The sequence below is a fragment of the Zonotrichia leucophrys genome, chromosome 1 (assembly GCF_028769735.1).
Source record: "Zonotrichia leucophrys gambelii isolate GWCS_2022_RI chromosome 1, RI_Zleu_2.0, whole genome shotgun sequence".
Taxonomy (NCBI): domain Eukaryota; kingdom Metazoa; phylum Chordata; class Aves; order Passeriformes; family Passerellidae; genus Zonotrichia; species Zonotrichia leucophrys.
The window spans coordinates 108,354,998-108,381,083 of NC_088169.1; the positions used below are offsets into that span (position 1 = coordinate 108,354,998).

The 26,086-nt window shown below is 39.1% G+C and overlaps 1 protein-coding gene and 1 long non-coding RNA gene across 4 annotated transcripts in view; one reads left to right on the plus strand and one right to left on the minus strand.

The window, feature by feature from the left end:
- ROBO1 (roundabout guidance receptor 1) overlaps nt 1-9,848 on the minus strand; it is a 682,144-nt gene extending 672,296 nt beyond the window's left edge. For both annotated transcript variants that reach the window (XM_064726906.1, XM_064726875.1), the window contains exon 1: nt 9,448-9,848. The gene's annotated coding sequence lies outside the window, so the exon portion shown is untranslated. The remainder of the gene's footprint in view (nt 1-9,447) is intronic.
- A 3,142-nt stretch (nt 9,849-12,990) lies between these two features.
- The window catches only part of LOC135443220 (uncharacterized), an 80,029-nt gene continuing 66,933 nt past the window's right edge, over nt 12,991-26,086 (plus strand). Inside the window, exon 1 of one of the 2 annotated variants that reach the window (XR_010438897.1) lies at nt 12,991-13,062. This is a non-coding gene — a long non-coding RNA (uncharacterized LOC135443220). The remainder of the gene's footprint in view (nt 13,063-26,086) is intronic. The other variant, XR_010438895.1, reaches the window with a different exon arrangement.

Consider the following 26,086-nt stretch of genomic DNA (forward strand, 5'->3'; position numbering starts at 1 on the left):
GAGATGGAACCTGCCACACATTCCTCTCCTGTTCCTCCTCCCACCCTGAAACAGGGCTCAGAGTGATGCTCAGGTTCTCCTTTAGGTCACTTTGTGATGCCATCCACGCAGAATGCACAATACTAAGCAGGTTTCTGTCATCTTAGTAGAAATGGTTAGTGGTTTCTGTCTTCTTCTGGGTGGGTTTGACTAGCAGCTATCATGTTTGATTCTCTCACTGATGACTGAGAGACAGATTTAAACAAACAACCAACCAAACCCTCTCTGTGTTGTGCAATCAATCTAGACATGACTCCAGCCTAGAGGAGTGCTCTATCCAGAGAGGATAACGAGAACTTAAGAACTTATTTAAGTTCTTAAGTCCCCAGGGAATAGGTTTCACAGTGCTTTAGCACACACCCCTGGAAGATCTTGTGTCTTGCAGAGGTTTCACTGCATTTTACGTTCCATCAGGCCAGAAAGAGGCATTATGTACAGAGCTTCAAAAATTCTGTTTGTCCTGGACCAAAAACATTCAAATCCCTGGATATTAAGACAGAAGCCTTGAACTTGATGGGATGCAAAGAGTAGGGTCAACATGCTTCTGGCAGCCCCAGCAGGAAATGTGCTGCATGATTTTATATTGCCTAGTGTTTTCTAAATATTTAGTCTCTCATGCTTCTCATTACTGTAGCTCAGCCAAGAATCAAGGAAATCTGAGTAACTGAGGTCAGCTGAAATTTTCCTGCCTTCCCAGAGATTTGTGAGGGTTTGAGCCATTCTCCCAAGCAACATGTTATATTACAATCAGAATAAAACCAGAAAGAGCTTTAGAATCACCCATGATCATCTCAGCAGAAAAGGGCAGAACTGTCTTGTACTAAACTGCAAGAAATACCTGGTGGTTGTCTTATTATAGGTTACTCCTGACAGCAAGATGAGAAGATGTGTGCAGTCTGAGATTAGAAATGCATTGCAGAGTCATATAGAGGTCAGTGAGGAGAAATTTGCATTATTTTTCTATTCCCAAAGTATATAGATTTCCCTTCTGACTGTCTCGATCTGTGATGATAAGCAGATGAGCAGAAAAGCTGTAGGAATCACACTTGGTTCCTGCTGTCAGACAGAAACATTCAGAATAACACCTTCCTCCTATGGCTGGGCTCTCTCTGGATCAATGCAAGGTTATGGCCACTGCCTCCTTTGATCTCTGCTGATTAGAACAGAATTTCTGTCTCATTAGTCAGACTTGGGTGATGCTGGGCACAGAGGGCATTTAGCAACAGCAGATTATGGACTCTGCAGCCTTACAAAAAGTATCACAATAAAATGGGTGTATTTTATCACAATAAAATTGATGTATTTTGCTTTGCAGTATTCTGCATGCCTTGGCATAGATCAAGATCAGTTTCACCTGATTTCATCTTTTTAAGTGCTGCCTATTGCTTGGGGGTTGCATAAAGTGGAATTGTTCCATTGGCACCAATCAATGGGAAAACGTACAAAAGAATTATTGCACTTGCACTTAAAGTTATTTATCAAGTAAAGCAAACTCATACCTATTAAGAAATGTCCTAAAATAAGCAAGGAGGGTGACCATCAGCAAAAAAAAACCAGGGAGCCACTTTGAGCCAACTGGCATTTCTTTTCCTTACATACAAATAAATATCTGTGACCTCAGATAATAAATTAGAGATTTAGACTAATGACAGTAGAAATCTATTCCAGCAGACTTGGGATAATCTTTCCTGAAAAATAGGCTGCAATATTTAAATAAACAATATTCAGAGTACGTGTTTTTACAGAAATAGAGTTGTGAGCTGCATTGCCAGTGTGAATGGGATATTGCATATTTGCACATTGGCTCTATCATGCATGACATTAAAGGAATGATATTGAGAGAGGATAATGAAATCATTCAGATCACCTACTTCAAATTCCTCCTAGCAGAGATTTTGAGTGACTTATTTCTTATTTAAAGAAAAAAAGGTCACTGTGAGGACCATATTATGTAGATATAATATAAGGAGAGTTGCTCATATTATATCCATAGTGTGAGAAACAAGAACAAAAGAAGAAAAAGAAATTTGCAATTGCAATTTACATGCCAATAAAACCAAAACCACTTAAATTACACAAGCTAGTGATAGAAACACAACACCCTCTGCAATTGAGTTTGAGTATGGCAAGACATGAAAATGCCCATCCTCCTCTCAGCCATTTATGCTGACTATATTTTAATATTGGTTATCAGAACTTTTAAGATGAAAAACTCACTATCTCAAAACATGTCCAAGAGCTAACTTTGTATCTTATACATTACATGTACATTTCAAGAATGAAAGCTTTGTACTTCTCAAGTTGAACTGTTATGAACAGAACTCTGTGCATTTGATTAAAGTATGGTTTTGATCTTTTGCAACTGAGATAATGCTTCAAGATAGAGAGATACCTCTTATCCTGCACATTGCTGAGGAACTAGAAAATTAAAATTTTTGTTTGGATAATGTGTTGAACACAAATGATGTAATAATCTTCATTTCACCTTGGCTGTAACATTACAGAAAAAGTACACTTTTCCCATTAGAGGAGAAGTGCTTCTTGGTATTGTTTGCCATCTAGTAATTTTCATTATTTATTTGGTGGTACTCTCCTCACTGTGTCTGCTTTCTGATAGGAGTTTCACTAATAACACACAGGCTCTGGGTTACTGCAGAATACACTTCAGCAAACAGAGATAAATTTAACTCACAGTGTCAAATCTCCATGCAAGATGAAGAATATTTGGACCTCGTAATTCCTCCTGCCATACTTTCCATTCTCTCATTCCTCTCATATTGCACCCAGAGGAAGTGTTCCTATCTTGGCATAACAGAATGGAGATAGTTCAAAAGAGTGCCTTGCTTTCATCCATGGACAGCACACCCAATCTGAAAGTTATTTAAAACAGTTTCTTCAGCGCTTCATTTTTAAGCCATAGCAGTTAAACTTGATAACCATACCCTGATATGGGAAATAGGGACACTTTTTGAATTTCCTTAGACCTTATGGGTGCAATGTTCTCAAAAACAGCTTTTTTCTTCTTTTGAAAAACATTCAGAAGGGTTATTAGCCAAAATCACTTAGCTGCATCAGGGGCTTATCTAGGGACTGAAGTTGGCTTTATTACATTCACATATTTCACTTAGAATTGTCTGCAGTCCTGTCCGCCTGCAGACAATTTGTTTAATTTTCCTGTTCGATTTTTTAACACAGAAAAGATTTTTTGTTTCAGTTGTCAGCTATAAAAACTGAAGCGTGGGTTCAAAGAGTCAAGACATATCCTTAAATTCATTTATCACTAATAAAATTCTTTGCACAGCTAGGGTGGATTTGAGACATAAACTTGCAGAGCAATTTTTCTGAGTCACAACTACCACTGGCGATAAAGGAGAGTGAAAGAAAAGCATTTGACTTTCACATCTTATATTGGGTGTGGTAGGAATTGCAGTTAGAAGTTTAGTAAATTGGAGAGTTCTATAAGGAATGAAAATGATTTTACAACTCTTTTGTCCAGCTGTTCTTAGTAAAATCCTGAAGTATTTGCATTCTTGGAACAAAAGCAAGTTACAAACACTGTTGCAATTTGTTTAGATTTCCACATTTGCCCCAGGCAGCACCATATGCAGTGAATCTCCTCCATAGTTAGGTCATTTGTTCTTACACCTATGTTAGTTTGGAGGATCACTTTACCTTTCATCTTTAGGGGTGTTTTTGGTGCTTTCTATCACTAGTTTATTATGAATGTTGAAGTGTTAATGAAGACTTTAAAAAAAATCCTTAAGCCTTGGGGTTTTTTAGAATGTACTGCAGGACAATAAAAAAAGTCATTTAGCAACAACACATTAGCTCCCAGGGTCTTACAATGACAAAACTTTTTCCCTTACCTCTCTATAGTTAGTTTTAGAAAGAAAAGAGCTAGAAGCACAACAAAAAAATTAAATAAAACAAACCAAGTGTTTAATTGACACTTGTGTCTGAGGTCCAACAGGCACATAAATAGTAGAAGCATCAAGGAGTGATATAGTAGGTGACATAGTCAGATATGGTTCTTTTTTTTAATATGGAATCACCATTATAGCAAACTTAGTGTGAAAAGTCACCATTGTTGGCAAGTGAATCCTATTTGAACAGATGAGTCAAATTCTTTCTTATGCTGTTTTTAGGAGCACATTTAATTTTTATGGGGAATAACAAAGATGCACACTTAAGTTTATTTTTTATCCTCCCCATTTCTTCTATCACACAGAGCTCTGAGAGGGAAATCCAGAGTTTATGCAGAATGATTTCCCCTAAACTGAAGAAAGTGATCTAGAAAAAGCCACATTCTGATTGCTACTTAAAGTGTTTCTTTCCTCAGCCTGAAAATTTCTCCAGAGGGATGGGAATGATGCAGAACTTTCTCAGGTATGAGCTTGAATGAACCTCACAGCGGTACAGAATCATGATGAAAGGACTTTTGAGCTCAGTGCCATGCCTTGGCTGAAGGAAGCCCTGTGCTCTGAGCAGTGAAGATCCAGGCAGAGTGAACTGCAATAAAAACCATGGCAGCTTCTTAAAAGACTGAGGAGAAGGAAAAGGAATGATATATTGGGAAGGAATTGCTTCATGTGGAAGTAAGCGACCTCAGCTCCTGGTCTTGCCAGGTCTCAAGACTGTTTTAGGTCTCTGACACCTCCTTGTCCCTAACAAACTATTCAGGGTTATGGTTCAGGGAAGATTATAGAAGATGAACAAGGAACATCTTCCATCTCTATTGACCCAGGCTGCAAGGAGGAAAAGTCCCAAACAGCACATAAGAAAAGTCTGTGGCTCAGAAACTCAAACACTTGTCTGAAGACAAGACTTTCTGGGCTCTGGCTTCTACTCTGCTTAGATTAATTTAAATGTTACCACAGAGTATTTGTCTGAAACCAGTTGTATTACAAAGTGAGACCAAAACTAGCAGTATTTCCTCTCACCTGGGGACAGCCAGTAGGTCACAAATTCACACTGCTGTTGCCTGCCAACTCGTTTTCTCCTGCCACATTAATATTGTTGGTAAAAGGATCAAACCAACTTACTCCTCCTACTGAGGAGCAAGAGATGAGCTGGGTATGGAAAGAGGACAAATAAAGTCAATGTGTTCACAACTGACAAAGGAAAAAGCCAGAGGAGACCTAGGGAAAAAAATTTACTCTATGAGAACATGACTTGGCAGACCTGGAGAACAGATCTGAAAATGGCTAAGAAAGGATGGATGATACAGGATTGGAGGGAAACAAAAATGCCCTTATGGAATTGACACAGAGATGGCCAGGGGAGGAAGGAGGATGGTCCACCCTTGGATCTCACTATGGGCAAGGACAGATTAATGAATGGAGAAGTTTGTAGGACAGAGTTAATTGAAGCAAAAGATTGATGTGTTTGGACAGACTATAAACTGGCAATGGTGAGAAAGAACTGATGGGGCTGATGATTAGAAGAAGGATAGGGAATGGAAGATTTATGGACTGAGCAGTTTAGACAGACAGAGTATTACAGGTGAAACTCAGAGTATCTATTAAGTCTCTTGTAGACTGGAAGAAACATTTCATTGTATCTCCCTGCAAGGTGAGGATTACTTGAGTCTTGTGAAATCTAATGTGCTGTTTAACCTACAGGCTCAAGTACAGATCCTTGTTTTACAGTTCTTTCAAGGGCTTTATGGTTATTTATTTTCCTTGTCCTTTCTACAGCTTTTTTTAAGTCTATAATGTAAGTGCTGGGGAGGTCGCATGATAATTCTCTTTGTATTTCTGTTATGTGATGGATCTTTTCGGTGAATGTAGAAATTTGAAATTGTCTAAACTTTCCTTGAAGAGACTCTTTTCCCTATAGCACAGGCAAATATGTGTGTAAATCCACTCAAATTGCTTTAGTTATCATGTCATGAATCATGGAAAGAGGTTTAAGAAACATTAGGCCATATGTTCCTCCTGAACCTGAAACTGAGGCCTGAACTATTTTCACAGGGCTTGACTAATACAACTTAAAATAAACTGCTGACAAAAAGTGTTACCCAGAAACTTTACTAGTGATATGCAATTATTCCATTATTTTCCTCTACAGGAGAAATGAAAATATGTAAAGTTCCTGATCTTGTCTGTTAACAAAAACAAAGTTAAGGAAGTAACAAGGCTGTACAGAAATACACTAGTACAAGGGCATGCACTGTATATGTTACAAAACCCCATAATTTCCATTTTAAGACACAGAAAAGGGCATCTGGAAAAGACAAATAGATGGAAAAAGTAAAGTTTATGCCCACTATCTAAATCTCCATCTCTTTCTTCCACAAGCACAGGTTTGAAGCCTCAGATGGATTCACACATTATACACAAAACTTCTGTCACCTGCTACCTGACAGTTCAGGTCTGGCTCTAAAGCAAAGCAACATGAGATTGATACATATTTCTGAGAATCATATTTCTTCTGATTGATACATATTTCTGATACATAATATATGTATCAGTCATATATTATGACTGATACATATTTCTGTTTCTGAGGACACAGAACACATTTAAAAGGGCAGGTGCAAAATTTGGGCAAGCAAAAATCACAATAATTGTCATGTTTTTTTACCTAAAGACTCATTTCCTTGACAGCTTATTGCGCCACAGAAGCACCACAGGCCATGGAATTGCTCTTAAATAAAAGATCTAGAAAATATAAATCCTTTCCTTTCTCACATCATTCTTTTTTATTTCTTTCTCCTTCGTTTACACACTTAGGTGTTGATTCATACAAGTTTGCTAAATCATGCCACAGCAAACATGGCAGGGAATCCCAGAGAGGAGACAGACTTGTCAAGTCTCAGTTCTGCTTAATATTTTACACATGGGTAAAGCATATTGCATCTGCTTATCTGTATACATTGAAAGTTCCTTTGATTTCCTGGAAAAACAATAAAAATCTGAGCCTCCTATGAATAACATATTTGCCTCTATTGCTTAGATTGAAGTTCGGTTGTGCATATGTGCCTTGAAAAGTTACTTGAAGGAAATACTTTTTATGTATAAGGTCCACATAATGTGGATTATGTTGCTTATTGTGGTCCAAACTCAATTGTATCAGAGACAATATAAGAAGTCCACAAAGTGGGGGGAAAGGAAAAAAGCCCCAAACAAAAGAAATAAAGAAAAGCAACAGAACTCAAATAACCTTCCCTGTTTTTAAAAGCCTGTTGGGATGTCTTTGTCATCTTGCAGGTGCCTCATTGTAAAACTGGTTGAGTCCTCCTCATTTCTCCAGTATTCAACTAGTCAATACTCAATACTGAGGATTCAATATTACCAAGGAAAGCAAGAGGAAAAGGTTGAAATTTCGTTTCACTGACTAAAAAGTCAATCAACAATCACCAAGCTAAGCTGTTTCAAGTTTCCACAATGGCATCCTTTGTTTTTATGAGGATTCTTATGGAAATCAGTGCAGCTTCTAGGCAAGCATCAGCCATGGCACCAAAGATGCTTTCAGAAACCGGTTATTGTAGAGGGTTTGGACAAAATTGCTATACAGTTTTCAGAACTTTGGCTGGTTTTGCTGTAAGACTGAAAAGCAATAAATTACTCTGAGAATCATTAGAATAATTTTACTAGTTTTCTGCCTCCTTTCCTTGCCTCCAATCACCAAAAGCTGTCTCTCTTTCCACGCTCCTATAGCCTCTTCATGCCAGTGTAACCCCCTGAAATGAACAGCAGTGCAAGATGTGAGGAGAAGACACTCATGCAGGCAAATATAAAATTAATTAAGAAAAGCAGCACGTAGTGAAAGTCAGATGTGATGTTTGGAGATTAGCCTTACTACTCCATAACACAACAGGACACTCTTTACCTGTTTTGTCTACCAACTCCATTCAACAAAGGCTGCTTTTTCCTTAAGTGAAGAGGGTGAACTTCAGCTTAATAAGAAACCTTCCCAAATGCTACTTCTTGCCCATCAGTTGAACCTTAACATGTATTTACAAACAATGCTCTACTATTAGAGAACTGTCCCTTCTACTCACATCTGTGAAACGCAGGCATGACATGAAATGTTTTTTCCTCAAAAGAAAAAAAAAGCCTCTAAAGATCTTCAATGTACTCAGCACAAACAGCAACTCAAAAATAATTATTTTTTATAACTAAAATATGAAATTGGAATGAAAAACATCTTAACTCCCTTTAAATCCATTTTTGAGTCATCAATCATTAATTAACATACATCCCAATGAGCATGAAGGAAACAAACAACAACCAAAAAAAAATTGGATTCTCATCTTGTTATAGGTAAAGTTAATTGCATCCTGAATTTCGCGTGTGTGTTTTGCACTTCTCTCTCCTTATGCTTTTTTTTTTTTCCTTAATACTTTCACACTCAGGTGCGGCACCACTTCGGCTGCCAACCCTGCACGGAAGCAGCGGCTCTTGCTCCATTCCCCCCGTGGCAGGGACCGAGAGGAGCCGGCCCAGAGCCTCCCCCCTGTACGGGGCCGGGGCTCGGTTCCCTGCAGCGGCGGGGAGGGCGCGGTACCCAGCGCTGGCCGGGCGGGCACCGCGCCGAGCATCCTCCGCCAGGGCGGGGGCGCCGCGGGGCTGCGGCACTGCAGCAGCGGGAGCAGCTGCTGCGGCGGAGCCGGAGACGACCTCCCTCCTTCTCCTCCTCCTCCTCCTCATCCTTGTCCTTCTCCGCCTGCCCCCGCCCCGCCGCGCCGCTCCATTGTGCGGGGAGGCGGCCGCACCGCCGCGGGATGCGCATCCCCTCTGCCCCTGCGCGGGGAGACAGGCGCTCCCCCGCCCACGGCTGGCGGGCACGCTGTCACATCCCCCTCCGGGGCTGCGCTTCCCATGCCTAAAAACGCTTATACACCTACACACATGTATATACACACGAACAAATATATATGCACATTTCCCCCCCTCCCGCGCAATTTCGCTCCCGTCGCGGGGAGAGGAGAGCGCTTTCCCCGCAGCGCTGCTGCTCCTCGGCGGCGGCATCCCCAGCAGAAGGGAAAGGTTACCGCAAGCGCGGCGAAAACAAAGCCCCAGCTGCGGGAGCGCCCCGGCAGAAGTTGCGGTGCGGATCCCCCGCTCGGCGACCCCCGGAGAGGCGCCCCGAGACCGCCCGGGACGCCGGCTGGGCAGCGGCCAAACTTCTTTGTTAATCACACCCGAGCCCGCGGGCGGCCAGAGGAGCGGGGGATGCCATCCGCAGAGCCCCGGCAACTTTTCCCGACCGGCGGTACCCGCACAGAAACTTGTTGGACCGCCCGCCCTGCGCACTCGCCACTCTCCGACTCTCGCATCCCCGCTGCCGCGGTGACCTCTCCCGGCGCCTCCGGGAAAGTGTCGCCTCCCTCGCTCGGTGCCCGGCATCCCGTCCCTGCGGCTGCCGCCCGGAGCCCGGCACTCCGGGAGTTGTGGCACTCACCGTGCGGGATCAGGCGGCTCTCAGAAAACTAGCGGCTCCATCATCCAGGCAGTGCTTCCCAACTTTCCTTGCATAGGGCGAGGACAGAGCTCCGTGTATTTATATGGAGAGGCAGAGCGACGGTGAGAGAGAGAGAGAGAGAGAGAGGAAGCGCGCTGAAGTCGACAAGCTGTTCAGCAGACTTTTGAATAAAAGGGGGGATGAAACCGGATTCTTCCCAGTATCAGGACCCGGGTAAAAAAAAAAATAAAAAAATCAAATCCTTCTCCGGAAAGGGATTCTCTCGGCCCCGCTGCCCGCGTTACTCTCAGGGCTGGGAGCGGGAGGCATCGCACACAAATAGAGCCCGGCAGCAGCAGCGGCGATTGGCGGCGCCCCCCGGGTCCTGCAGCCACAAAGCCGAGCAGGAGCAGCGGCGGCGGCTCCGGGGCGGGCTCGGGCTGGGGGACGGCGGCGGGGGCGCGTCCCGCTCCATTGATTCGCTACCGCGCCCATTGTGATGCGTGCCGCAACGTTCGAGCGGGAGAAAGGCACGCTCCGAAAGGATGCCCTGCCATCTCGCCTTGCCCAGCTGCTCTCGCAGTTGGGTTATTGTGCGGTGTGGTGCGGGAAATGTGTCTTTTTTAAAAAAAACAGGAGTTTATTTGTCTAATTTATCTACAGCCTTTTTTTTTTTCCCTTCTGCTGCGCTGTCGCCATTCTCAGTGGCGTTCCCTAATAATTATGTAGTTACTTCAGTAATCAATTACTCATTGAATTCCACTTACCTATGCTTTTTCTGTCCCAAGTTATGGCTTTCCAAGGGCACATCCACTCCTCAGCGAAAAGAGTAAACAAACATTCTTGAAATTAAGCAACTTATTCCCAATTAAAAGAGAATAAAATAAAAACAAAACAGTTATCAGCATAAGTTTTCTCCATGACAGAATACAGAGACAGACACAATTAATGATATTCAATAATGATAATAATGATATTATTAACGATATTTAAATTGTGGTCCATTTTCGGATGCAAGGAATCGTTGGACTAAGGGACATACCCCATTTGAAAATCCAGACAGTGAAAAGACCAAAAAACAGATGCAGCATTTATGTATCAACTGCTACATGGAGGGCAAATGTGGGATAATGACAACATAGGTCAACATAATGAGAAATGAAAGCAACGTAAGCACTTTTATATAGGAAAGAGTATCACACATAGCTAAACTTCTGTGACTGCCTGTAGATAATATACTTTATATAATGAACATACATTTGGATAATAACCATTAATAGGCTTAAAACTATGTATGCAATGAAGTCTTTTAAATAGTGTATGAAGATTATCTGGGAACAAAGCCTGCAATATATTGCAAAGCATGATGCTGTTGAAAGTCTAAACATGCCACTTGTCCTACACAGAAGAATGGAAATCAGAGACAAGGGGACAAAAGTCCAATGTGTAAGGTGTTGTTTATATGGCAAGGTCCTTACAGTCTTGTTAATATAGATATCACAAATATTATTGACAAGTCATACATAGAGCAAAAGGTTATTTGCCACTATCCCATTGTTTGACCAGGTATACATAGAAAGAAACATGGTAAAACATGGAGGAAAATCAAGTGTTTAAACTACTGTTGGACTTTCAGGATCACTCTTTGAAAGAAGTACACTGTACACCTTGGAGAGGAACAACAGAGAGGGCAGGAGGAAATCAGCCTTTTGTGCATCAGTAGGCTCTGATGAGAGAAATGCTGACAAGTATGGGATCAAAATCAGCTCTTCAGTTCAGATCTACCTCACACCTTGCATCTTCAAGTATGTGCATCTTGTTGCAAGGAGCCTCTAACTCTCTGTTCTTTGAATTCTGTTGCTGCTTTGTTTTGGATGTTTCATCGTTTAGATAAATGCTACAAACAAGTAGCATTTCTGTTGCCAGAGGAGGTATACTAGAACAATTAATAAACAATCTATCCATGAGTATCTAAACAATCTTCTCTGAATACACATCTTCAGTTATCACTACAGGTGCATGTATATGCTTTTTTCTTATTAAATAGAAGAAATTTAAGCTTCAGTTAGGTTACTTTGAGAACAGCTGCCTATTGCACTAGTAAATAGGAGTTGTAAAGGAAGATGTTGTAGTAGTTTGCAGTTTTGGCCAAATACTGCTTCACTGTTTCGCTTTTCCTTCTCTTTAGCTCTACTTGGAACAAATTGTGTTTACCTGAGAGTTCAGGATATGCCCCTCATAGTTTATTACTTCTGTTACACTTGCCATGATCACCTTAAGGAGATTTCTGATTAACATCAGTTTAAAAGATAACAGGCTCTGGGCTATTGTATTTAAAAATGTACTGTGAAATCATTGGCAAAAGTGAAAAAAAAGAGTGCATTGGTATAAGTATAGATGAAGGAGACAATAATCAACACTATTACAATTAAGAAATTGCCCTGTGAAGGAGAGAAATTATTACGGCCATTGTAGAGCCTATAGAGATTAATGGAATATGGTTGTGAAACTGTTTCAATAGACAAATTGGGTGGGTGGTTAAACATCTGAGCAAAGATGATTACTTTGTAGTGAAACAAAACAAAGAGGAATAAATCACAAAGCTGCTCTATTACCACAATTAAAATGCAATTGCTTGATCAATTATCACTCCAGCTAATAGCTTGATGGAAGACAAGCAAATAAATAAAACATTATGCTAACCAAAGATCTTTGAAACATATTAATAATACTTGTGTGCTTACATGTTTCCTTGTTTGCATTAATTTATGCCTAATACATGTATAGTGCATTACATGACATAAACAAGGCTGTACATAATGTGTTTAGTTATTCCTTTGTAGTTTAAGAGTGAACATCAATGATACATAATCATTATAATGCACACAGTGGGTAAAAATCCAACACACATTTAAACAACTGCTACATTTCAGTATTTCCTAGATTTCTAAGAATTTTCTTGTTTTACATATGTTCCAGCCAAAGGTGATTTGGGAGAATTTTGCTTTGGAACAGCTTCCAAGGTCAGCATATGTGATGACACATGTTGGTGCCCAGCTTGCCCTTGGAAAGTGACTGGAGTTTATGTGGACATGGGGAGGGAGTAAAGCAAAGGGGTCTGTCATAAATCAGCATTAGATTTTTATATCTGGTAATCAGCAAAGCGTGCATCCCCGTACAGGAAGGGAAGTGGTAACACCTATGTTTATATGAAATAAAACCCAGGGCATAAAGGTAAATAGCTTGTAGAGAATCAGCATGCTGTGATAACCTGATCCAAAGTCAGTGGCAGTGACCAGATTTGTCCCCTTGACCCAAAGTCCTGTTCAAATATAATACTTGATTTCTCTGTAGAAGCATTCATATAATGTAGGGGGATAGAATATAAGAAAATAAAGATAGTGTAGAAAGTCATTTTGCCCCTAAGGAGTTGCAGCTGGGCCAATTAGCAAAGATGAGGAACAGGCCTGACTTTAACAGCCCACAGCTGTAAGCAATGAGAAGAAGAGTGCTATAAAAGAGTGGGGTGGCTGGGTGAGCAGAAGTCAGTTGGCTGCTTTGTGAAGAAGAAGGAGTCAGTGTTCTGAGGGGTTGCCTACAAGAAGCACCAAGAAGGTATGGAACTTCTTGTGATAAGGAGACAACAGTGTAATGTAATTTAAATAGCATTTTGTAAGGATTATTTTAATGTGGGGGAAAAATATGTATATCTATTGGTTAACAGCAGCCTAGATTGTGTCATAAGTTGAGTAATATATGAGAAGATGTTTTCAGGTACAAGTTAATGGTGATTAGTTGCTCGATTCAGTTGTCAGGAGTCCTGTCTGTTGTGTTTTTTTTTTTTTAATGCTTTTTCCTTATGCAAAAAGATTATACATATTTGGCAGACTTGTTTTGCCTTTCCTAGGCTAAGAATAATCAGAAAACATATAAGGCATATGGACACATTGCAAATGAGCAGTGTATATGTTGAAAATACATAGGTATTGCTGGAGTGTGCTAATGAAAGGTCAGAATTTGTGCTCTCCCTAAAGCCATGAGACCTCACCAGATCCCCTCTGTCCTGTTTTTGCCCCAACTATGTGTCACCCACATAAAAGCCTTTCACTTCTCTCCTTGCACTTAGTTCTTATTCTTAATTATCTGTATTTGGTAGTTTATTTGGAGAAAAGTCTGAGACTTGAGACGCCTGCCATCTCATCACTTCTGGCTAAAGCACTTTGAGAAATAGGGACTCCTTCCTTTAAACTTTGCTATTCCTAAAGTCAAGAGATGCCCCCTGACTATCAGAAAGATAGTCTGTTGAAGGCAGAAATCCATTACAGAGAAATAAGCAAACCAGTAGACAAGTCTCTGAAGAGCAACAATTTGAGTGGGAAATTTGACTTTGAAGTTTTCCTAGAATAATGGGCTGAAACTTCTTCAAGTACCCTGTGTTACCCACCATCAATTACATCTAGTCATGAAGATATATGAAGGAAGGAAAAAGAATGAACAAAAGAAAACTTAGTGACTAAAATGAGATTTCAAAAAGAAATTGAATGGCATTAGAGAAACAGAGAATGTTTTGGGTTGGAAGGGGTCATAGAAATAATTTCTTTCCAACTCTCTGCCATGGGCAGAGACACCTTCTACTATCCCCGGTTGCTCAAAGGCCCTGGGACGGACTTCCAGGGGTGGGGCATCCCCAGTTTTTCTGGATAATATGGTGCCAGTGCCTCACCACCTTCATAGGGAAGAATTTCTCCCTAATAGCAAATCAAGGCCTATTCCCAGCTTAAAACTATTCTCCCTTGTCATATCACTGCATGCACAAACCTATATATACAAAAGTTATACTGTATTGAGCAGAAACATTGGTCCATAGATAACAGTGGACAAAAAACAAAAAAAAAAAACTTTTTTACAATAAGAGTGTAGGAAAGACAGCAGTAGAGCTAAGAACTCATTTAATGAACTCAAGCTGCGTTTGTCTTTGTTTCAGTGCATGAAGGATATAATTGAAGAGGGACATTCAGCACCTCATGCTCTTATAGGGTCACATATGTAGCCCCATATACAATCCTTTTATTCCAAAGCCCAAAACACTTTCAGTTTCATTGATATGTTATCAGCAGCAAGGAATGGTTACACATTGCAACTCCACTTGCCTCCTATATTTTGGGAGAGTGAGGGCTTTATGTTCCTGTTTTTTTCTTTTTTTTTTTTTTTTTTTAATGTGGGGGAGGAATTAACAGTTTGGATGTTTTTTGCTGTAGTTCTGTATCATTACCTCTTCAGGTGTATTGTGAAATTGGATACCTTACCTTTGGGAGTTCATTCTATGTTACATATTCAGTGTTTTTTCAGAACTTAAAAACAACAAACCAAGTAAACATATAAAAAACAAAGGCTAACCCAGGAGTTGTAGCAGTGCATAAAGTCTGAAGGTTAAAGTGAGCTTGAAGTAAATGTGAAAAATAGGATTGCTACCTATATACATTTAGTGAGGGCTGCAGGGAAAAGATAATGTCAGGAAAAAGCTGAATTAGTTAGGGCAATCCAAAATCTGCAGGGGAAGAAAAAAGGACTTTGAAAGTGTTTATCAGAAGAAAAGTGAAGTGTCAGGTAGAAACTCTTGCTATTGCCAAATGAAGAGGAAAATAAAGACTGAAGAAAATTGATTCAGACACTGTTGCCTTTAATTTTCTCTATTCCTTTTCTTTTTGATAAAGAAATCCAAAGGGTAATTCTCAAAATAATTTTGACAAAGTTTCTACCAAAAATTTAAAAAGCATGCCTAAAAAAGATTAGATCTGTGAAAGATATCAGTTCTAGATTGTATTACATTTGATTTTAAGGGAGCAAATGTACAAAGATACAATAACTAGACTCACTGATACAGCTGGCAGTTTGTCTTATTCACATCCCTTGACAGCTTCAGCAACATGAAAGCTTGCATTTTGGTTTGAAACATGAACTTGGAAAAGTCCTTCCTTGGTCATCGTCTTCCAACACTGGAGGAAGTTTTGGCAATTTTTCCCTGATTTAGAATATACCAAAATAAATTGAAACAGACAACCCAAACAGTGCAGTTCCTTTCCTTTCTATGTGATGTAGATAATGCTGGAAACAACAGTATAGAAAGCACAAATAATATCCACTCTAATAGCACAAATCTTCAGGTGTACATGAGATTTTGAGCTATTGTAGGCATCTGAATCTCAAGTGTCTCCTGAGAACTGTGTTTGGCTGCAGGACATGGAGCAGTGGATACCTGGATTCTCATCACTCCCTCCTCTACCAGAGTGCACTAATCTCCTGCTGGCACTGCTAACAAACAAATGTGGTTCTTCAACAAAACCTGGGCTCTTGCTGAAGCAGTAAGAGATGTGAAAAGGGTGGCAGGTCTGGAGATTCTGTTATTTTTACACTTGCTTTTTTGCTGACAGAGGGTAAGCAGGTTGTGCTGTTGGCACTGTGCACCCTGTGAATCAGTGATTTGTAAAGGATGACTCACCCCAGCCACACTTGATCCTGTTTGAAAAGCCTCTAAGTGTGTATGGCAGCAGAGAGTTTTGTCAGAGCTCAATACAACACTTAAAGTTAGTCGAGTGCTTTGGTTTTTTTGTTTGTGTGTGATGTATCAAGGGACTGGAATAAGAAGTAATTATGTCAGCAAGTTTACTGCTGTGCATTAAATAAAGTCCTATCTTGTTTCAGATCCTTTTTCCTCAGAACTAGAGAAAGTTTTAATGGAGATCTTCCCATTCTGTCATAAATTTAGAAGGCAGTTCTTTCAATTCACCCATGTATGTGTTTAACTATTGGGCAATAATGTCTTTTTGAGGGAATAGAGTATTCAACTAACAAAAAGGTAGGTATTTTTAGAGAAACACTAATTTCTTATCAAACACTAGAAAAGGAAATAAAGTTAACTGAATCCTTAAATTCAGAACTACTTTTGTATCTCCTTAGTATAGTTGTAATGCTTCTGCGTCATTTAATTCTTGGTTTCTCAGTCATGCTCCATCATAGTTTATACATTCTTGATGAAGAGAAAAAAATATTTGGGAGAGAAAGTAAATTTCCAGGGTTTGCACACATCAGAAAGGAGAAACATTTTAGTAGTTTGTGAGGCGTTTTTTGTTTTTTTTTTTTTTAATTAGAGCTTTAACATGTAGAAGGAACTTATCCTAGTCAATAGGATGACAGGAGTGGATGCGAGGTTGTTATAGCTACCTTTAATTGACACTTTCTTTTTTTTTTTTTCAAATACTGGAATTTATTTTTAGCTGCACCATACGACTTATAGGAAGAATAAATGTAGAGCTGGAATATACTAAAGGGTCTTCCTGTTCTTAGCCAGCCTCCTGAGATGATTCAGTGATGGGAAAATGCTGATTAAGTCACTGATGATGTCTGCAGGTGTTTCCTCTTTGTTTGGGAAACCTTAAGAGAGACCCATGGGAGGGAAGGGGTAGAGGTGGAGAGTGCTTGTGGAAGGAGTGCTGTGGCTGAGAGCATGTGCAGGCAAGTGCATGGACGATATGGGCTTTTTATGGGCCTTTTAAAGCTGATGTTATTTTTGTATACAAGTGTTTGTTGAATCTGTAAGCTTTGTAAAAGGAATAATTTGCTGTTTTGTACAAGAAGTGTTGTTCTGGTTGAGGTCAAGTTAACTTAGCTGAACTAGTTCAATCTAATTTATGTTAAGAGTTTGAGTAAACTGGCAAATGGATTGCATTTTATAAGGTATGAAAATACTGTGTGAACAGTGGGAGGCAAGGATAACAACTGGAAACAAAAAGGACAAGGAAAGAAACCAACATGTTCAGCTGGACTTAGGATATGTTTTAAGGGATGAAAATGAGCAATACCATATCTGGAAGGGTTCCCAGGAACTTGGCTTGTTAGATGGTGAAATAGGAATTAAAAAAAATAAATACCTGAAAAGGGTTTCTTAATTTGGCATGTTTGTGGTTATTCTGCAAAATCATTTAAGCAGTGTTTGATTGGGAGCAATTCTATATTTGTATGGATTTTTTGTGAAGCTACTGCTTGAATGTTATAGTTTATCTGATTCTAATCATTTTTCCCTTTGCTCTTGTTTTTTTTTTCCTAAAATACTGTCTCTACAATAGTTTAGGGTTTTAAATATAATTTTTATATTTTTATTTCTATTGTAAGTGATAGTTTGGAGGAGGCCTTCCAATTTAATTTGTAATGCTCCTTCAGTTTTCATCCCTGATTTTACCTTGGGGAAAGTAATGGTCTTTTAGGAAATATTAAATTCAGGTTGCAATAAGACAATGGGGAACTATAAAAGCCAAGGAACAATTTTTTTCTTTTGTAAAACATTGTGATTTGGAGTTTTTCTGAAGATGATCTGAAGTGCTGTGCAACAGGGAAACAGAACTTTTCTCTCAGAAGGACTCATTGAAGCACTTGTAAAGCAGATTGGTATGGTCTGGTTGTCAGCCAAACCATTCCTATGCCATGACCTTAAATTTCATCCCAAAAAAATCTTCCATTTCACCACTGAAAGACCTTTTCTGTTTTTTTTATTGTTTTTTCTTTTGTGGTTTTTTTTTCCCCCTCTCACTGGAAAGCATTTGCTGTGCTGCGGTTACAGGGTCACATGCTGTTTCTTCAAAACCTGGAATTGTATTTTTGGCTATTTTTTCTACAAATCAGCTTTTTATTAAAGCAGTCTCAAGAATACTGATGGTTTTCTTTTCCCCCTCAGCTAAGGTTATCAGAAAACCACCAGAAATCAGTAGACAGTCTCTAAATCTATGTCAGCTGATTGGATTAGGTGAAGTTATGTTCTCCTTTCCACATCTGTTTCTCTACTCTTTTGACATTGATACTCTGAAGAATGTGGGAATGTTTGGACTGTGCTTGGTGCTGAGGGGTTGCTGAAGAATTAGATGTTGTTATTGGGTACTGTATTAGATAATAATTAATGCTTCTGGAGAGACAACCCAGTCTTCATTTGGTCTACATGGAGAAGTCCATGTTTATATGGGGGCTGTGTGTTGTCAAAGTTTTGTCTAATTTTAGGGTCAAGTCTAAAAGAAAAAATATTTCTTATGTTTTCACTAAATTTTGGGAGGTAATAACATTCAGCCAAGCTATTTATTTCAGTGATAGGCCAAGTAGAGACAAACCCCTAAATTCTGCATGCAAATATGATTTAAGATGACTTTTAAAAATAGTATATTATATATAATATAATGTTTACATTACAGTGTTTCTTCTCTTACTGCTGCTATCTCCTCTTTCTCTAACTACATACTGCTTGTTAAGCCTCCTTGTTTTCTGAAGAGATTGGGTCATTGAGTCCAGTCCCAGCTTGCCTAAATTTGAAGCTGTTGTTAACAGTTCATTTTTTTGATAGAAGAAGGATGATGGAGTTTTTCTCCATGGTTAGGGTTGTTTGGATGATTTTGAGGCTGGGCAGAGCATGAATAGCAAGTGAAATTTTAAAGAAAAAAATGCCTTTTTCCACAAGATAAATCACTATATTCACAAGATAAGTGACTATATTTTTCCACTATATAGTCACTTATTCTGATTTCTTCTTCCTTCCTTTCATAGTAGTCTCTAGAATATGAATACACATTTCTTTGCTTCCTTTTTGCTCAGTTTGAACCTCATGTTTTTGCTTCTAGTGGGAATAGAAGACAAATAGCATGAAAGGAGATACAAATCAATCAGTAAAAAAATCAATTATAAATTTTCTGTTTTCTTTCATTTACTGTCATATTTTGTCTTTTTAAAATTTGAAAACAACCGTGTAGATTAGTACAGAGATGCAGAGACAGAGATATATTGCCTAGAAGGCTTCTGGAAAAATGTATTATGTAAACTTGTCTCAAAGTGAGAACCATGCAGGTTTTGTAGCTGTGGAAGTGTCTCCCATTTTCTGTTTTTGTAAAATACATATTACCCATGCAGACCTTCCTGGGATATGCCCGTCTGTTCATGAGTCAGGCAAATACACAGCTCTCCCTTCAGTGGAGCTTTGCAAGAGAACTCTCTAAGCCCTGACACCACCAAATGAAACCCCTGATGAAAAACAAAAAAACCCAATCTGCTTTTCCTCCTGGCAATTTGTACTGCTGATGAGACTTGGGAAGGTGAAAGGAGTTCTTGGGAAATCAAGAACTGAAAATCCAGCTTTAATATTGAGGTGGTTTTAAAAGTGACTAAAAGCAGCTCTTGATTTTCAGGGGAGGAACGGAGGCATCCCAAGCAGTGGATGATAGCTGGGGGTTGAAAACAAGGGGAAAAAAAAGAGGAAAAACTTTAGAGTGCAAAATGAGTCTGGAGAGAGAGATGTGTGGTGGGCAGGGAGCCTGCTGGACTGGCTGCTCACAGGGGTCACACACAGCACAGAGAGTGCAGGCTGAGGAGATGAGTAATGACTGCTGAGAGCCAAACAGGATCTCTCTGGGCTTCAGCAGGAAAACTGAGCAGTGAGGAGCACTGACAAGCTGAATCCCAGAGTCTGAGGGGGTAAGCAATGATGATGTCCAGACCAAGGAAGGAAATGCAGCATGATGTGAAACCCATGGTAATAGTTCAGACACAACTAAGTTTCTTTTTTAAAACCACAGATGCAACAAATGATGAAAACACTAATCCTAATGATGACTTCTGCAGTAATATTTTGTATATGAGGGGGAAAATAATGATTTTCTGTGTTTTTGAGACAAATCTCCAAGTCAGTAAATGGGGAATAATCACAGCACTGCAGAGCCTTATGAGTAGGTTATATTCAGGAACTGTGCTGTGTGCAGGAGAACCATGACTGGAGACTTCAATAGTAAAGCTTCCTCAGAGAAAAATGTTAATAGAAATATTTTGATCAATAAAGGTTATATTTATTTTGTAAGTAATGTAAATATAGTTCCTACACATTTGCTGAATTTGAAGCTTCTGCCTGTATAAAGATGTAATAATCTTATTTTTGCAATCTTCTCAGTGAATAATCTTGGAAAAGTTATTATCTCACTTTTTTCCTTCACCTGCAGAAATCTAGTGAAGTTAGGTCAACTAAAATAAGGCACATTTAATAATTAATAGTACTCTTAATATTATAATATTTAGTCCTGAAGTTAAACCTGAATACAAATGTTGTAAATTAAATGGAAAAGAAAAATTAGACATAATGATTGGCATATCCACTATTGCAAAAGAGGAATAGTAAAATTCTTACATTTTAATTAGAAAAACTTCTTTTTTAAAACTTTTCTAATTTGAATTTTACTGGTGCCTTCCGCAGTGAGGTAAATGTGTTTTAATGAAGACCTTATCTGCCTATTTTAAAAGCTTCAGATAGACAGATTAGGTAGAGTCAATGTTGCTGGAGGTGATGAAATGATTGATGAATAAAGCAGCTGGGAAATCCTTGAAGTAACTGTTAAACAAAAGTCTACAATAGAGCCTGAAATCTCCATTTGAATAGAAATTTTGGCAGAAGAGGAACAACCTTTCTGGAAAGTCAGGTTTTCACTGTTTTACAATGATTTTTACAGGAACAGCTGCCCTATTTTAGTGTATAACTGGAGATCACTGTTATCAATGCTGATACTCCCTCTGCTTGGTGGAACACTAAAACATATTTTGCTGTTTTTATGTTGGTTCTCAGGTCCTTGGAGTGTATGTTTTCTTTGTGCTAATTGAAACTTAAGACTTGATTTCATTCATTAAAGTGAAATTGTAATGGATCTAGGGGGGACAAAATGGCTTCAGTTTTGAGTGGGCAGGTTAATAGCTTGCCCTATGTGTCAGCAATGACATCTGGGATGAGAAAAGAGCATTTTGGCTCTGCTTGAGCAGGGAGGTTGGCCCAGACAATCCATTGTGTTCTCTTCCAACCTGACCCATTCTGTGATTAGTTTTCCATGCTGAAAATGCTGCAAGGGGGCTGCAGTCAGATCAGCTGAATCACAGCTGGGATCCTCTACACCCACCATTTCATGGGAGCTCCTTGGAGGCCTCCACAGGTATTTTTGGTGTGGGTTTTATGTATTATTATTGATGTAGCATTGCACAATAGCTGGGTGTGGATAAAAGTATCCCTTGGAGAGGCAGATGTTTGGAAAAGCTGGATTTACACGTAAGACACAGAAGCACATTTGGTACAAGGGCTCCCCATCTAATCTTGCCTAGAACAGATTCATCTTTGTCCTTCTCAGGCTTCAGACACCAGAAATAAACTTGCATAGACTGAAACTTATCAAAGCTTTAATTTGCACTTTGGTATACTTTAAATATATACAGTGAAGCCTTTTTTGGCTGCCTTTGTTTTTTATAAAATTTTACTTCAGTTGATTCAATTTAAACTGAATTTCCACTCTAAACCTAGTAGGACTTGCTCACTTCAGTGATTTAAACATTTTTTCAGTAAACAACTATAAAAAGAAACTTAATGGGAGTTATCTGAGATCTGCAGGCTTCTAGACTCAAGCCTGTAGTGTTAAATGTTTTGCTTAAATCCATTAAAATGCTTAATCAGTTTATTTCTGAACACTAAGTAGTTTCAATTAATATACATTAATGGGGTATTGCATTCCTTAATAACTTGGATGGCTCAGGAGTGCATGGCACACACCAGCCTCTAATCACCTACACATTTCTAGAACCTGAAAGAAAAACTGAAACAAAGCAACATAATGAGCTAGGCTTTGTTTTATTCAGTTCATTGTTACGACCTAACTTCTACTGGATTTTCATGTAGATTGCCTCAGTCTGCATTTGCATTACAAATTTTTATTCTTGTTGGTGTTAAATAGATATATAATACTCACATGGCTGTAACAATGAGCTTACAGGCTCACTTATTTTATTTTATAATTCACTATTGTAGTGGAACAAAAAGCAAATATTTTGCTATAATGGTTATGCTAATTGACTTTTAATGTTGTTTTATTTTCCAGCTATTCACCAGCAGTCTCCCAAGTTTAATAAAGCTCAAACATTTAATTTTATTGCCTTGGAGTATTGATTATCTGTTTAACACCAAGAACAATGTGATTTGTTGTCTTTGCCTTGCTGATTATCTGAATTATCTTGAAGAAATAAGGGATGTGCATGAGGAGAATCTCATGCAGTAAAAAACATCACTTGTATGTGTTACTCATGGCTGTTGTACCAAAATCACAAGCCTTTAATCTCAGACTCACAAGGGAAAGAAATTTTATTGTTTCACAACTCAATATTCCCTCGGGCATTGCACCACCATCTACGTTTTTCTTGATTTTTATTGCCAACATGAGCTTATTTAAAAGAATGAATAGCATACTGTCTAGTTTGAGACAAATATTTAAATTATACTTAAAAACCCTACTAGATTTATTAGAGAAGGTTTTTTTTCCATCTTAGAGGTTAAATTGTTGAGAAAAAATCATTGGTTTGAAAGAAATAACATAAAGAAAAATAAGAAATTGAAGGCTGCATCCATTCCACTAGCATGAAATATTTTTCATTTATCATAACGTGCCTACGAAAACTTGGAGAGGGGAGATTAAAATAAGCTATTCACAAGAAACAATGAGTAACTCTTGAGATATCATAATCAAAGGAAACAGTGTTTTACAACAATTTGAACTGCAGCATTTCCTGACAACTATCAGCATTTTCATGAAAACTATTAACATTTGTTTGGTATATTTTATATTTTTTCTAAGTATATCAATATTTGATGTGGGTATAAATTATTTTCACTATTTATCATATGCTTGGAAAGAACTAGTCTCTTCTGTCAAATGTATGGAATTTCTGTCCTCATTGCACAATGAGTTCTTTTGAAAACTGCCGTAGTGTTGACTGTGCTTCATCAGTTTTCTGTTTGTGAAGTAGAACAAATTCCAGGTGTTGTGGCAGCAGATGTTTGAGTCTCAGTGAGTTCATAGGAACCGTAATTCTAGTGAATCACCAAGTGTGAGCTTGTGCTCGGTCAGCTGGAACAAATCACCAGTGTTTCTTCCTGCCTTTATTTTAAGCGTATCACATGTGGGGCCTCCAGATTTTTTTGAGAAGTGTGTAACAGGCTTAACAGGTGAACTAAACAGAGCCAGAAGATTTCTTCTCCCTTTTAGTGCCTTTATTAAAAGTGGCCAGCTCAGGATTGGGCGGCTCGGCAGGGCTGCAGTCCCCGTCGCGTATCTCGGGGCGACTCAAAGCAGGAGGATACGCGCAGCTCCGTCCACCAGGGGCAGAGCCGGGGATCCGGCCCTGGTGGGAGCCTTTAGGGCGTGGTATCCCCGTCAGATGTTGGTTTCCCTGGCTCTGTCCCGCCCGGTGCCGGCGTCGGGACGACTCCGGTGGTCAGGGCGAGAGGGGCTCCGCATCTCTGCAGGCTCAGCGCTCGGCTGCTCACGTCCGGACATCACTCCAGTCTCTCAACTCTTGGGTGGCTCGTTGTTTTTGGGGTTTTCTCCGTGGGTTTGGAGTCGGGGTCCCACAAAGCCTGCTGGTCTTGGAGTCACTTTGCATAACCCCCCCCACCCTCTCAGGTGTCTTCACTATGCTGGGAAGAGAACACCTTAGCCTCGGGGAAGGGCTATTACCTCGCCCTAGCCAGGGCTTTTACTGATACAAAAGGGGCGATGAGCTACAACGACCCGTGATTACAATAACAAAACACGCAGAACCTTGGCAGGGACAAAGATCTGGCTGCCTTTTTGTAACTTTTTCTCACAAAAAATATTAACCGAATTTTTGTTCATAACAACAGGGACTTGTCATTTTTCTACCTCTCTGCAACTCTGTGCTTAAGGTTACTGGGAGCATCCATTGGATTCATTGGAGAGAGGAGAACTAATCACCTAGGGTATTTCTTTTGGAGAAAGTAAATGAAGGTAGATGTTTACAGAATGTGTTGGTTGTTATTGGGATCTCTAGGTTAAGAAAATCCGTGTTTTGATTTCATCTAACATAAGCATCATATGTTGATGTCCCAGCCAGAGCAATGTTGAAGAATGACTGTAATGGTCTCAGCAATTGTAGAGCTTCTAGGGTTAAGAAAAGGGAAATGTTATCAATTCCATTCCAAATCTCCTCTCAGTTAAATTTTACCTTTAAGATTGTACTGTCAGGAGAATAGAACATGGAATAATAGAATTGTTTGGTTTGGAAGGGACACTTAAAGGTAATCAGTCTAACTGCCCCTGTGATGAGCAGGAACTCCTTCCATTGGATCAGGCTGCTCATCCAACCTGACCTTGAGCATCCGGGGCTGGGGCATCTGCAGCCTGTTCCTGGATTTCACCAGACATGTGCTAACTTATATATGAAAAGAACAATGTGGTCCAGATTTGGACTGCTCTCACCTTAGCTATGAATTTTTTTCTATCATGGATAAGAAAATTTTCAACAGAAGTCATTAGTCAAGACCATGGTGTTTTCTAAGCCCAAAATGGGTTGCATGTTTTAATTTTGTGATAACCTTTTGACCAATTCTAATAAAGGCTACTAGTTCCTGAAAAATATAGGTTTAAAATTCAGTGTTGGCCCCCTCCTTGTCAATAATTTGGAGTTCGGTTTGTCTCTTATATTTGTGGGGAAATTATAAGAAGACCTAGAATTCTGTTTCTTAGTGTTTAAATTCAGGGATAGTGGACCAGTTTTCTTCCTCAGCCAATCTTATTTTTGGTCAGGACCTCATCAGTCAGGACAGCCTTTGAATCACATTACCTCCATAATGTCCCTTCAGAAATCATTCTTAACAGATCTTGTGAGCCAGAGTTTTGCATGTGCAGGACATATTAGGCAATTATTATAAAGGCTATTTGCTTATTTTAGAAATTTATTAGAGGGAATTTTTGCATAACCTTGTGACCTACATGCAAATATTTTCGATGTTTCTTACTCTATTCTACTTAAAATTTAGATCTAAAAGTGGTCAAGCAGTTACTGTACCAACTTGGAGGAGATATAAATTTTTCTTTTTCCAGGTGGCATTTAAATATGGAAAGCATGTAATTTTGTAAGGATTTTTCTTGGGGTTTTGTTTTGGGTTTTTGTTTCTAGAGAAAAATCTTTTCTCAGCTTTTGCAAATTTTTTTAAATGTTCTGTAGAAGTTGAATTGAGAACCATTTGGTAATGTCAGTTCTTGATATCAAGACATCTTTGTGCAAGTTTGTAAATGCTACCATTCTGGGTGAAACATGTTAAAAATATTTCAGGAAATATTGTTCTCTATGTGCATGACCTGTGGGTTTAGTAGAAGCCAAAATGTACTGAAGTGAGTAGTTTCCTGCTTTAGACAACAGACAAATCAGTAAGAGACTGATTGCAGCTATTGATTTGCATTGTTTTCACTGTGTTATTGTGTAGTCTTAATATATAAATGTTGCAAATAGACAAAGGAAAATTGGGTTTTGGTAATTTACAATCGCTTTTTGCAAGAGAAATGTTAGAAACTTGAGTAAAAATAAGCTGATGTAAAATAAATTTATTATGAAAAGTTCAAGATACTTTGCTGGAGCTAAATATTTATTATATTTTTCTTGTGCTTTGAATATAATAGTTATCGTATTTATTCACATTAATTGAACATTACTTATAAGGCAAAATAAATACAAAAGGATTTGGACTGAAAAGAGAATATTTCAGTGTAATAGTGCTTAGGCTGCTTTAGGAGTT